The sequence below is a fragment of the Sinohyriopsis cumingii genome, chromosome 10 (assembly GCF_028554795.1).
Source record: "Sinohyriopsis cumingii isolate HCF-2022 chromosome 10, ASM2855479v2, whole genome shotgun sequence".
Classification (NCBI taxonomy): Eukaryota; Metazoa; Mollusca; class Bivalvia; order Unionida; family Unionidae; genus Sinohyriopsis; species Sinohyriopsis cumingii.
The window spans coordinates 119,468,097-119,483,464 of NC_142970.1; positions in this window are offsets into that span (position 1 = coordinate 119,468,097).

Here is a 15,368-nt window from a genome sequence, read left to right on the forward strand (position 1 = left end):
CAAATTTATTAGTTTGAAGAAAAAAAAAAGATAACATGCCCCTCAATACTGTAACACGTCTGTTCTGACTCTACCCATGTGAGTGTGAGTGTTTATGTTAAAATGTTTAAGTGAGATATAAAAAAATGGTAAGCTTGAAAACGCGAACCAATACTGTGACGCTCAGTATTTTGATGTGGTAAGAAGAAATGGTACAACACACACAAAGAGGGCTTGTAAGTTCAGTCTGTCTGCACTGTAATGGTAACAACGCAAGAACATAGGGATTATTATGCCACACAGTCCTAGAACAAAACAATGCATCACCCGTTGTAAGCCATTTCATTGGCTATACTTATTTTTGTACCGCGCTCGCTTCGAATTGACTTGAGTAGCTATTCAGACAGTGACGAGAATGGTCATGCTTTACGGGGTCTACCCTATAGGCGATTTATATAAAAAAAATATTTTTAAAAATTAAACTAATGCACGAACAATCGTACCATGGGCGATCCCATGGAAATTGTGTCCGTCATATTGCAAAATACATCAACATTTAATTTAACCGTGCAGATCGCTAGAACAAACCTCTGATAATATACATTTTGAAAAGTGTTGTGTGACACGGATCGCCATTGTCGCTTGGTGTCTGCTTTCTTGTTCGAAAAGAGAGCGTTTCGTCTTGACTATAAAAATTTAATTTGACTACGTTTTACGCACTACTTGAACTCATACATTGACGTTGTAGGTGTAAGCCGTCGTTCTCAGTTTTCTGGATGTTCGTTTTTGCGTTTTTCAGATGTGATACTATTTTTTATGGACCGAACGAAATTTCTTTTGGCGTGAATCAGGACTCGTGGTTTTGTGGCATAGTTGGAGAGCATTGATTAAGGCTCAGTTATGTCGTCTTTGAACTAACACTTCAGGTTTTGTGTGAGGCGATGCGGTACATCATTGCCTTTTACTTCCTCAATGAAATCGTTTCATCTTATTGCAAAATTACATTTGACTAGGTTTCATACGCAGCAGGTCCCTGTATATAAGGAGAGTGTCTTAGAGTCAGAGTATTCATTCCACTCTCAAACGATCAAGAAGATGGAAGCGTCAGCACAGATCGACCTGCTGGTCAAATATTTGCTAAAAGTCATACGAAAGCATAATTCACATGCGAAAGTGGCAACAAAACTTACTCTTTTGGTCGTTGATTTGATGAGAGTCATACGAAAGTGTGTAAGTGCTAATGAAGTTTGCTATATCTGCAAAGGTAAATGGGTATTTGTCTCCAGAATACCTGCTTCGTCTAAGAAAGAGAGACAAAAGTCAAGATACCTAATATCGTTGTCAGGAGAAAGGACACTGGAATTCAGAGTGCCCTACGAGAAAAGAGAAGAAACAGAAACAAGACGAAACAGAGAAGAGGGATTCAGAAGAAGAAGAAATTGAAGATGATGAAGAACTTGTGCCAGTAAAGACATGGAAATGGAAAAATTGACAATGTGAGATGATGCGTTGGCCCTGATGTGAAATTTCATACTACCTTCTAAAAGAGAATAGACGAGAAAGAAAACGTAAGTGTCTCTTGGTCCTGACATTGTATAATAAGGATGGCGTGTTCTGTTTTTACTCACACTTTATGAAATTGTGCTCTTTCACCTCTCTCCATCCCTCTGGATCATGTTTTAGTTAGAATTGAAATGGAAGGATGTTTTCCTTCACGCGCGCTCTTTAGGCATGCAAGTCGGTAAACAATAGCCAGTCTATTCACCCATCATTTTGTGTCTTGATATTTCCTAAATCACATACTGATGCCATAAAATAACGCGTTAAATGGGTTTTGTAATGTTGGGAGTGGGGGTTGGAGTGTAGGTGTTTGGCAGAGTTGGTCATTGCAGGTGAGGGCTTAGGTGCTTTCAAAAACTTTTTCTTATTCACTCTGTGTTTGATGGAATATAATGGGTTATTTTCTTCACTCTCTGTTGATAGTATATATAAAGGGCTATTTCTTCACTCCGTGTGGATAGTGTATAATGGTTTTCTTCTTCTTCACTCTGTCCTGTGCGTGTATGTGTTTGTGTGTGTGTGTGTGTGTGTTTGTGTGTTCTCGTACGTTGTGTAGATCGTATATTTGGTTGTTGTTTTCTTCTTCCTCCCGAGTGTGGATAGTATATTTGGGGTTTGTATGAGTTAGCGACGTTGTGTGGATAGTAAATTTTTGGTTTGTATGCGTTAGTGACGTTGTGTGGATAGTATATTTGGGGTTTTTATGCGTTCGCGTACGTTTGTGTGGATAGTATATTTGGGGTTTGTATGCGTTAGCGACGTTGTGTGGATAGTATATTTGGGAATTGTATACGTTCGGGTACGTTTGTATGGAAAGTATATTTGGGGTTTGTATGCGTTCGGGTACGTTTGTATGTGTGCTGTTACCGTTGGAACAGCCACAGTAGTTCTTTAGATTTGTTTCCCTTTTTTAACTCTTCTTCATAAATATCAGTTTCCTATTTTTCGTTTGTAATACGTCCAGGCAGGAATGTGAACGTGCCTTCACGGTTCTTTTCGTTGAATCTGAAGTCCACCACAGTGTGAGTAAATTTATGAATTATTGTTAATGCCTCGTATATTTAATTTCGGATATGGATGTTAATTGAAAATGACAATAGGTTACGACATAGGGATAGTTAACTATACGCAATGCCACGTGGTTTGCGAGTGCATACGATACTCTCTATTTGTATGAGATTCATCTCATAAACATTCCTTTTGTATCATCATTTAAACCCTTTTAGTAACAATCTTTGTTAAGCTACGGTAGAAATATCAACGGAAATGTACCTTATTGAATTTCAAAGTATTGAAGCACATAATGGACGTTATTTCGTTAGTAAATTTAAAAGGATGGAAAGACATAAGAAAGCTTTTACTTTCAATATATGTTGATGTAGTAATTTCATGTTTTGTAATGGTTGTGTTTCCATTTATTACAGCTTTTTACCTCACCTAATTTCAAGAGAGTTCTCGTCTACGAATAAAAACAGTATTTAAACACATTGTGTTGTCTTGTGTCTTGGATGCTGGAGAACTCGGGGTTATGCTAACTGTAATTCCTCCAGGGGAAAGGCAGTATAGTAAAAAGACTGTGACCAGTAACTTCATGGAAACTTCTTCATAGGGATAGAGATACAACTGCCTGGTTCATCAAGACCGCTGGATAGCTACGCCTTCTATTTACACACATTTGGAGAATTACTACAGGCACATGACAATCGTCAACAGTCATGTGACACTGACATTTGGTCGCCGCCTATACAGTATATTCTTATGTTTTGAGAAAGCAAAATGAGCACACCTTCCTTTTAATTCAAGGATTACAATTCACTTACACTACTGAACTAGGATCTGATCAGTACAACCGTTTACCTATGGTCACCAAGAATTTGAATTGTGAGAAGAACTAATTCAAATTTGTTAGTCTATTAGCTTGTTTAATGTGAAAGAAATAGTGATTCAATCAAAGCTACATAACACGTTTACAACATTTTCTACAGAACTCAACCCGTTTGGAAACAATTGTCATTTGTTTCATCAACTTCTTGTCACATAGCCTTCTGACATCTAACAGATTCCATTTTTTCCATTTAGTGAAGTTCTGTCATCTGTGCAAATGGATCTAATTGATTCAAAATCTGTGGACCTTGAAGCAGTTTCATCGCAGCCTACTTAACGGCGAATCAGAACATTAACTGTCAAAGGCATGGAAATGTACGAGACGGCCCGAGGCGAGTCTAATGTCAAACTAGAGAAAGCTTGGAAAAACGTTGAAGCTGTTTTGTCAATATTCGCTGATCGTCCCAGTGATATAAATTCTTTACGCGAAATAGAAAATGATCTAGTCAAGTGCTGTGACAAGTATTGTACTCTGTCCGCAGAATGCCTCGATTTTCTGTTAAAAACAAGCATACATGAGAGTCTTAAAGAGTTGGAAACACATGTTACGTCAGTGCAAGCATATAAATTAACAGTCGAAAATACCTTAAGACGACTTCACACCTTCAAACAACATGAGTTGGAATCTGGGCCACCTCATTCTAACTCCTCTATACACACAGCAAAATCTAAATCTAATGGTTCGACTGTATCCAACATCAGTTCCGTGCTTGCTAGAAAACGTGCAAAAGCTGACGCCGAACGTGCACGAGTGGAATTCGCCGAGAAAGAAGCAGGGATACGTAAACAACAAGCACTTCTTGACGAACAAGAAAAGTTGTCTAAAGCGATAGCTGTACGTAAGAAAGCAGAACTGGAGGCTGACCTGAAGCTTCTAGCACATCAGAAGGAAGCTACAGCAGCTGAAGCTGAAGTAGAGGCTTTACAGGCTGTTGGTGAGGACCGTGGTGACTCCAATCTAAGTGAATTTGATATATCTCGTTATCTGGACCCCATGGAACGTGTTAAACACTATGTTAATTAACAAACAGAACTGCCAGAAAATAATAATGTCGCGCCTGACTTCGATAAGGACAATACGAACATCAAGTGTGATGTTAAACAACGCGAACACCACAGTGTCGGTTACATACCTACACCACTTGTGTACCCAAATTTCGTACCGACACCGCAGCTTGTGATACAGACCTGTCGCCGTGTCAACCGTTATGATCAAGGATGTGTATCTAGTGTAAGCTTAGACTTGGACCAACTACACGAATCAGGGATGCATAAGAACGCTTCTTTACCTATATTTCGACCCACTATGTTGAATGCTGATGCACCTACCTACCACCCCAATATTGGACAGGTCGATTATGCTCCAGCAGCATTTCAACCACAGGAATGTAGTAGTCACTCTATCAGTATGGAACTGACTCGTTTTCTTCTGAAGAAAGATTTGCTCCTTTCACGTCTTTCAAACTACAATGATCGACCAGAATTTTATGCCGTTTGGAAAGCTTGTTTTCTCAGTGTTATGAGAGAATTACAGGTTACCACTAATGAAGAAATAGACTTATTAGTAAAATGGTTAGGCCCTGAATCCTCAAAACATGCACTTAGCATTAGAGCATCAAACGTGAACAACCCTTCTAGAGGACTACAAAGAATCTGGGAGCGTCTGGATGAGAGGTATGGTTGTCCAGAAATGGTTGAGGCGGCCTTAAAAACTAAATTAGCTAACTTTCCGAAGCTGACTAATAAGGACAATAAGAAACTCTATGAGCTGTCAGATATTCTTTCTGAAATAGAGTCTGCCAAGGAAGATAAAAAATACCAGTCACTTTTGAGCTATTATGACTCGTCTTCTGGTGTACTTCCCATAGTGAACAAACTTCCTTATGGTATAAAAGAAAAGTGGACTACACAAGCAGTGAATTACAAGAAACACCATGACGTTTCTTTCCCACCGTTTTCCTTCTTTGCTGAATTTATCCGTGAGATTAGCAAAGTGAAGAATGACCCCGGATTCACATATGAGGCCAGCACGAACACACCTACTAAGAAGGAGACTACCCCTCTTAGGAACACCAGTAATAGACCTATTATCTTGACAAATAAAACACAGGTATCGCGACATTCAGATGTGAATGATGTTGAACCAGACAAACGATGTCCATTCCACTCTCTGAACAAGTGCAGAGGTTTCAAAGTCAAACCTTTAGAAGAACGTAAGAAACTTATAAAAGAGTACGGCATATGTTTTAGATGTTGTGAATCAACAAGGCATATGATACGTGCATGCAAAGAAGTAAAATAGTGCACGGATTGTGGCAGTGATCGTCATCCCACAGCTTTGCATGTCACCGCTACTGTAGGAGAGAAGCTTATATCTCAACCACCCGCAATAGATCATGGCGGGAAAAGAAGGATATTTCAGATTCCTCACCCTTACGAGTAACATCTAAGTGTACACAAATTTGTGGCGAAAGGTTTATTGGTAAATCTTGTGCTAAAACTGTCCTTGTGAGAGTATATCCAGATGGCCATCCATCAAAAGCCACAAAGATGTATGCTATCCTTGATGACCAAAGCAACAGGTCATTAGCGAAGTCAGACTTTTTTAATATTTTTGACATACAAGATGAACAGGTGGAATACACGCTTTCTTCGTGCACCGGTTGTGTAGTGACTTATGGTAGAAGGGCAAGTGGATACTTTGTAGAGGCACTAGATGGAAGTGCAAGGTTGGAACTTCCGACGTTTATTGAATGTAACCAGATACCAGACATTAGAGAATAAATTCCCACTCCAGAAGTAGCGGAACACCACCCTCATCTCAATGATATTGCGAGACACATCCAACCATTAAATGGTGACTCGTCTATACTACTACTGATTGGTAGAGACTTGACTGAAGCACATCACGTTCATGAACAGCGCATCGGTCCACGGAACTCTCCCTATGCCCAGAGACTTAGCCTCGGACGGGTAATAATAGGAGAAGCTTGTCTTGGTAAAGTACATAAACCCGATTTCGTTAATGTCAATAAAACGTACCTGTTAGGAAAAGGACGTACGTCTATCTTCAGACCATGCCCTAATGGTTTCAAGGTAAAGGAAAACCACACCAGGAATGTATGCACAGACGACAATATAAAATCGTATTTTTCATCATTCGCGGATGTAGAAGGTGACCTTGGTGCCTTTGTTTTCGAGAGAACAAGAAATGATGATAAAGTTGGGATGTCAATAGAGGACAAAGAATTTCTTAGGACAATGGACGACGGGTTCTACAAAGACCCACAGGGAAACCTGGGTTGCACCCCTTCCTTTCCGTACACCAAGACAAAGACTACCGAACAATAGACCGCAAGCCATTAAACGAGCTGAGACATTAGACATTAGTCTTCGTAAAGATCCGGTCAAAAAACAACATTTTGTGACTTTCATGCAAAGAATCTTTGATGGTGGACATGCGGAGTTAGCCCCACCTTTAAAAGACAACGAGGAGTGCTGGTACTTACCTATCTTCGGTGTCTATCATCCGAAGAAACCGGATCAGATAAGATGCGTATTTGACTCGTCTGCCAAATACGACGGTGTTTCATTGAACAATGTTTTACTGTCAGGGCCGGATATGACTAACAACCTCCTGGGTATTCTTCTTCGTTTTAGGAAGGAACCGATTGCTATCACAGCTGATATTCAACAGATGTTTCATTGTTTCTTAGTCAGAGAGGATCATAGAAATTTTATAAGATTATTTTGGTATCATAACAATAATCTGGACGAAGATCTGGTTGAGTATAGAATGTGTGTACACGTCTTTGGTAATAGTCCGTCTCCTGCTGTTGCGACTTATGGACTGAGGAGAACGGCGCAGAACAGTGAAAAGGTCTTTGGAGTTGACGTTAAAGAGTTTGTTCAACGAAATTTCTATGTGGATGATGGGCTTACATCACTCCCTACAGGCGCACAAGCTGCTGACCTAATGAAAAGAACACAGCGAGCTCTTAACGTTGAAGGCAACCTACGTTTGCACAAGATTGCTTCAAACAGTGATGAGGTGATGAATGCCTTTCCTTCCAATGATCTGGCTAAGGACTTGAAGGATCTCGACTTAAGTGAAGAAACACTACCCTTACAGCGCAGTCTAGGCCTGACCTGGGATCTTAAATCAGATTCATTCACATTTCAATTGTCATCTGAAGAGAAACCTTATACACGGCGAGGAATTCTGTCTGCTGTTAACAGCCTGTTTGATCCTATAGGTTTTGTTGCCCCTGTTACTATTCAAGAGAAGATTTTTCTCAGAAATCTTGTGTCAGGAACTACGGATTGGGAACAAGCTCTACCTGTTGAACATCAATCGGAATGGGAGGATTGGAGAGATTCGTTACAACTCCTTGAACATGTGAGAATTCCACGCACATATTTGTCTATGTCTCTCGGTACTGCTGTCAAAAACGAGTTACACATATTTTCAGATGCCTCTGAAAAAGCTATCGCCGCAGTAGCTTACCTCAAGACTACAGCCGCCAATGGTAGTCAACAAATTGGTTTCGTTCTAGGCAAAGCTAAAGTCGCTCCTATGCATGGACACACTATTCCTCGTCTTGAACTCTGTGCAGCAATATTGGCTGTGGTAATTTCTGAGACTATATTGGATCACTTAGACATTATAATGGATACAGTCCGGTTTTACACCGATAGCAAAGTTGTTCTAGGATACATACACAACCAGACGAGAAGATTCTACGTATATGTCAGCAATAGAGTGGAGAGCATGATCGGAATCACCCGTCGAATTCTAGAATCTATGATGACTGAAGTGGAATCCAAAAACCTTACAAACGAAGTACTAATAACCTTTATAGCTGAAGTTTGTGCTATTGTTAACGCCCGTCCTATCGTGAATGTTTCATCCGACCCAGAGTCTCCAGTGTTACTAAGTCCTTCAGTGCTTCTTACTCAGAAAATAGACACCATTACAGAACCCATTGGACCGTTCGAAATGAAGGATTTATACAAGGCGCAATGGAAACGTGGACAAACTCTGGCTGATATATTCTGGAACCGTTGGAGGCGTGAATATCTCCAAACATTGCAAAAAAGACGGAAGTGGCAGATCGATCGGATTAACATTAAACAAGGAGACATTGTACTCTTAAAGGACAAGACCGTTTGTAGGAATGAATGGCCTATAGGCGTGATCGTGAATACGATTCCAGGTGGAGATGACAGAGTTCGTAAAGCTGAGGTTCGTGTTATAAGAGAAGGCAAGCCGACAACCTACACGAGACCAATTACCGAGATGATTCTGTTGTTAACGGAGGAGTCTACCGTGAAATGATTTTACGCCTTCCTGTTATATGCGATTTGAAATGACCTTAAGCCATCACATGGATTTTGTTTCCTCTAACAATAATGTTGAGACTAAAGAGGAACTTTACAGTTATAGTACACATTTGTATATTTCTTTATAGTGATATCTGGTAGATATCAGGCGGGGAGTGTGCTGTTACCGTTGGAACAGCCACAGTAGTTCTTTAGATTTGTCTCCCTTTTTTAACTCTTCTTCATAAATATCAGTTTCCTATTTTTCGTTCGTAATACGTCCAGGCAGGAATGTGAACGTGCCTTCACAGCTCTTTTCGTTGAATCTGAAGTCCACCACAGTGTGAGTAAATTTATGAATTATTGTTAATGCCTCGTATATTTAATTTCGGATATGGATGTTAATTGAAAATGACAATAAGTTACGACATAGGGATAGTTAATATATTTGGGAATTGTATGCGCTCGGGTACGTTTGTGTGGATAGTTTATTTGGGGTTTGTATGCGTTCGCGTACGTTTTTATGGATAGCATAGTTGGGTTTGTATGCGTTCGCGTACGTTTGTGTGGATAGTATATTTGGGGTTTGTATGCATTCTCGTACGTTTGTGTGGATAGTATATTTGGGGTTTGTACGCGTTAGCGACATTGTGTGGATAGTATATTTGGGGTTTGTATGCGTTCGCGTACGTTTGTGTGGATAGTATATTTGGGTTTGTATGCGTTCGCGTACGCTTGTGTGGATAGCATATTTGGGGTTTGTATGCGTTCGCGTACGTTTGTGTGGATAGTATATTGTGGGGTTTGTACGCGTTAGCGACATTGTGTGGATAGTATATTTGGGGTTTGTATGCGTTCGCGTACGTTTGTGTGGATACTATATTTGGGGTTTTTATGCGTTCGCGTACGTTTGTATGGATAGTATATTTTGGGGTTTGTATGCGTTTGCGTACGTTTGTGTGGATAGTATATTTGGGGTTTGTATGCGTTAGCGTACGTTTGTGTGGATAGTTTATTTGGGTTTTGTATTATCTCCCTTCTGTGTTGATAGTATATTTGGGGTTTGTTTTTTCCTCTTCCCTCTGTGTGTGTGTGTGAGTGTATGTGTGTGTGTGTGCGCATGTCTGCGCGGGTACGTTGTGTGTGTGTGTGTGTGTGTGTGTGTGTGTGTGTGTATTGGTCTCTGTTTGTCCCTATAAAACTCACTTTATCCCTATCAGATACACTCTACCTACCCACCTGCAGTTGTGTTCAGGTCAGCCACTTGCAACACTGTTGACATTTTTCCGCTAGTGTTCAGTACAGTGACGTCACTGACGCTGGAAATTTCGAGACTATAAAAATGGACTTGGGGATTTCCACAGGTTGTAGCTATACATATGTACTAAAGTTCATAAACAGGAACGTCACTCACGCTAAGGCTATAAAAAGATAGTAGGGTTTTCCAGAGGAATAACTCACAAGTTGTAGTATAAATATATAGTGGGATTTCATAGGAATTTTAGCTGATTATAGCTATAAATAGATACATGGGTGTTTATCCACGATCGTCACACAACTTGATATTGTAAGCAGTTATTAATTTTATCCATTTTAGTCTAAACCATTGTAAGTTAATTTTCGGGGATATGTTTATTTTCCTTTAAATTCTGGGACAATTTCGTCATTTTAGCATTACTTTTAGTCACATCCATTTTGTCGTTGAGCATTTCCTTGATTATAGCTATTTATAGCATCATTACAATTATGCAAATTTTTGAACACCCAAGCAAGATTTCAGGTCTTGGTAATGCTTTATATATAAATCTCACGCTTGTACTAGTGTAAGTATGTCTCTGTCTCTGTTGTGTTTGACCCTCGACCATCATTGTCCCTAGACAGTCCCACCATGTTCAATTCCCCTTGACGCTATACAGACCCACCATATTCAATTTCCATATGTTAAATTCCCCTTGAGGCTAGAGTTTTTCCCATGTTAAGTTCCCTTGCGGCTATATCCCCCCAGGGGTTTCCGTAATGTTAAATTTCCCATTGTCCCAAGACAGTCCCAAGATCTATTCCCCATGTTAAATTTCCCTTGTCCCTAGACAGGCCCAAACTCTATTCCCCTGTTCAATTCCCCTTGTCCCTAGACAAGCCCAAACTCTATTCCCATGTTCAATTTCCCTTGTCGCTCAACAGACCCACGATTTATTCCCATGTTAATTTCCCTTGTCGCTGTATGTTCCCAGGGTTTTTCGTCCATATTCAATTTCCATAGTCGCTATATGTTCCCAGGGGTGCTAATGTTAAATTTCCATAGTCGCTATATGTTCCCAGGGGTATTTTTAATGGTAAGTCCCATTGTCGCTATGGTATCCCACTTAACTACTTACGTCATAGTCGTACATAAGGAGTATTTCAGGTGTGTTAGTATTAATCCATTTGAAATGGTCAGATACTTTAATCTAGATGCACAGAAAGCAGACTATTTGGAAAGTTGTTTCTTTTCATATTCAGCCAACTAGGTGTGGATAACTAGGCGTGGATTACTAGTTGTGGATAACTAGGTATGAGTATCTAGGTATGGATAACTGTGTGCGGAGTGACTAGGTGTAGGAAAGTGCCAACGTATATATGCAAGAAAAGTCTGGATGGTTGAAGTGACCGAACCGCGGAGCGGGTCAAAGGGCATATGAAATGTCAAGTAAACATTAGACATATAAGAAAATGTCATTATAGTGTTTAACTATAAGAATTTCAGTATAGTGTTTGACTATAAGACGGTCATAGTGCTTGACTAAGAGAAATGCCATTATAGTGTTTGACTATAAGAACTGCATTATAGTGTTTGACTATGAGGTCATAGTATTTGACTAAGAGAATTTTATTATAGTGTTTGACTATGAGAATGCATGGTAGTGTTTAATTATCTGAAACAAGTTTATAATTACTGAATATTTCAAATAAGTATATCTCTTCTTTATCATAGTCTTCTATTGGATCCATATTATGTACCTTTGTATTTATTTTGATGTCATGTTACTTTAGTGTGAGAGAATAATACATCTTTTTATTGCTCACTTGCATACTTGTTTGTTATTTCTTAAATACCAATTTAGTCTCAAAGGGTGTTAGTTCGACTACGTTACAATTTTGGTGGCAGCGGTGGGATATATATATTTCTATCCGAGAATACTTTTGGATTGTTACACTGAGTTCACCCATCCAACAGTATCGGGGAAAGCCTTTGAGACAGGAAGGTTTTGAGAAATAATTTACTGAGATTGTGAACGAAACTGAACTCCATTTTCCTTCGTAGAAGCGAGTAATTTATTGATGTTCGTATTAGATCATAACCCTATTTAAAATCATGTCATCTACTAGAGAATTGGCAGGGCTGGGTAAACAATCGGGATATGAAGGGGAAACCTTACGACAATTTATTCAGGATGAACAAAATAAAGAGAGAGAGAGAGGCGCTGAAAAGCGACAAGCCGAAAAAGATAAACTAGAGCTAAGCACGCATATTGAAAAGGAGAGACTTCAGGAAGAGCAACCAGCCTAAAAGGAGAGGCTAGAAGCCGAAAAAGATAAATTAGAGCTAAACGCGCGTATTGAGAGTGAAAGAGCCGAGTGGATTTGCAAACAACAAAGGGAAAGACAGAGTTAGAAATGGAAATCGAGAAAGAGAAAATAACGCGAATGCAAACTTTAGAGAGGGAGAAGTTAGATTTAGAACGTTTACGACTGGAGAACGATAGGGTATCGCAACTGGGTAAATTCAAGAAACCACAACTTGCAGCATTCGAAGAAAATAAGGATGGCTTGGATAGTTATCTGTTAAGATTCGAAAGATATGCTACTGCGCAAAAACTCAAAAAGGAAGATTGGGCATTACACCTTAGCAATTTGCTGAAAGGTAGGGCTTTAGAAGTTAACTCATGGATACCGAGTGTAGATGCAGCAAATTACGATTTATTGAAGGATGCATTGCTGAAAAAGTTTGAGCTTACTCAAAAGGGTTTTAAGGAGAGGTTCCGATTTAATAAACCAGAAAAGGAAGAAAGCTTCGACCAGTTTGTACATAGGATATCCAATTACCTATTCCGTTGGTTAGCTTGCGGAGGAGTCGCAAAGACTTATGACGCGGTATGTGATTTTCTCATCCGAGATCAATTGCCAACATTATGTAGTAAGGAATTATTCCAATACTTAAAAAAGAAAACTATCAATAGGGCAAGTGAAGTGGCTAAGCAAGCAGACATATTTGCTGACGCATGTGATGGGGTTCTGAATGTGTTGGCCCGGGATACGAGAGGTCCTAGGGAAAGTAAGCAGATGAATTCAGATAGGAGCATTTTAGGGAGGAGTTTTCCACAAAACCAAAAGGGGGAATTGGGTAGTCAGATCAGATAGGACTTAAAAGTCAGGATAGACAGAAAAACAATGTTTCAATTGCGGGGAATGGGGACATATTTCTAGTGCATGTCCGAGCGTAAGAGGGATTGACCAAAGACTGTAGGAGTTTCGTACATGGTAGGTTCATCAGATTGTGTAGAGCAATGGAGGTAGAGCCAATCCAAATATGTCAAATGTAGCGATTCAGAGCGAGTGGTTAGCGAACGGGGATAGAGCTTCAGTACTTAGAGACACTGGGTGTAATACTGTTGTAGTTAAGCACAGTATAGTGAGGCCAGATCAATACCTGGGAATAACAGTGTCGGTCAGAATGATGGACAACACTGCAGTGCAGGTGCCGACTGCGTGCGTCCATATCGAAACATCCAATTCCACAGGCGCAGTGATAGCGTGTTGCGTAAAACGACCGTTGTATGATTTAATCATAGGTAACATAGAAGGGGTAGTGAATCTCGTAGCGCCAGGGATAGCAATGGCCCATATTCCAACCTCCATGGCGATTGAAACTAGGTTGCAAGCTGCAGAGTTTAAGAATATTTTGCCAAAACTATAAGTGCCCGTTCCCTTGCCAACGATAAATAAAGGGGCATTAATTAAGGAACAAACTAAAGACGAGTCGTTGTCAGTAATCAGAAAGAAAGCCTCGTCGGGGGAAGCCATGAACTGCACAGGCGGGGGTAGCCATAGATTCAAATAAAACAACAAAATTTTGCATAGGGATCATACTACTCGTGAAGGCAGACGATTTAAACAGGTAGTGGGGTCACACTACTATAGACCGCATGTGTTGAAGTTAGCACGCGAGTCAACGATGGGGGGTCATCTGGGGTCTACGAAAACCAAAGACCAAGTATGTATGGAGTTTTACTGGCCAAGGGCTCACGGTGATGTAACGAGGTATTGCAGATCCTGCGACATTTGCCAAAAAACGCAATATTAAGGGAGAGTTAAGCGCGTACCTATCGGTAAAATGTCCTTGATTGAAACTCCATTCAAACGTGCGGCGATAGATATTGTGGGTCCATCCTCACCCCTTACAGATCGAAAGAATATATACATCTTGACCATGGTCGATTATGCAACCAGGTACCCGGAAGCCGTCGCTCTACCATCCATCGAAACTGAGCCAGTGGCCGCAGCCTTAGTGGAAATGTTAGTAGGCTAGGGATACCGGAGGAGATTCTGCCAGACTGTGGGTCGCAGTTCACCTCAGGAGTCATGGCAGAAGTTAGTAGACTTCTATCGATCAAGCAATTATGGACAACTCCGTATCACCCAATGTGCAACGGGCTAGTTGAGAAGTTCAATGGAACACTCAAACAAATGTTGCGACGGATGCGCGCAGAACGCCCGAACGATTGGGACAGACATCTTCATGCAGTATTGTTCGCATACCGAGAGGTTCCCCAAGAGAGCCTAGGATCCTCGCCATTCGAACTATTATATGGAAGAACGGCGCGTGGGCCGATGAAAATTATAAGACAGCTATGGTCGGATGATGAAGCAGTTAACGAAAGTCGAACCACAGCTAGGAAGAAGAGCTAGCATACCATATAATTAAACGCTTGGGTTCGGGGCAATTAGAATATCTCAAAAACGGCTTGGATGACAAGTACTATCAGTTGAATCAGCCTGTTTAGCAGACACTGCTTAGAAAAGGGCTTGTGTTTGCACTGTGAGCCTGACATGGTATAAAAATGATATTCGGACATGAAAAATGTAGGTATCAATTAGGGGTCGGGGTGTACAAGTTCTTCTGTTATGAACTGTCATTGACATCTCTGGTCAAGTGTGTAATATTCTAATCCATTTGTTTTAAAATATCTATAAAATATATTGCCCTTTCTTACAATACGTGTGTATTTTTATTATAATTTTTATTTTAGTAGATGAATGCGGCAATAAATGTGTACATATATATACAGTTTAGACACGTTAGAAGAATATAACTAGAACTCAACATAGTGAATACGACTTTGTGAACAATAATGAAGTAAAAATAAAGCGATAGATGAAGAAACCGAAGTACAATTGGAAACATAGGTAGAAACATGCATGAATTACTGTTGATCACGAAACTAAATTGAAAACTGAAATGTGAATACAATTCCTTCATTAAAAAAAACATATGCAAAGCGTGATAAACGTTTTTTGTTTTATTTGTTGTATATGTTGTTATTTATTTATTTTTTTAACCCGTAAGAGGTTGGCCACTGGGTCGG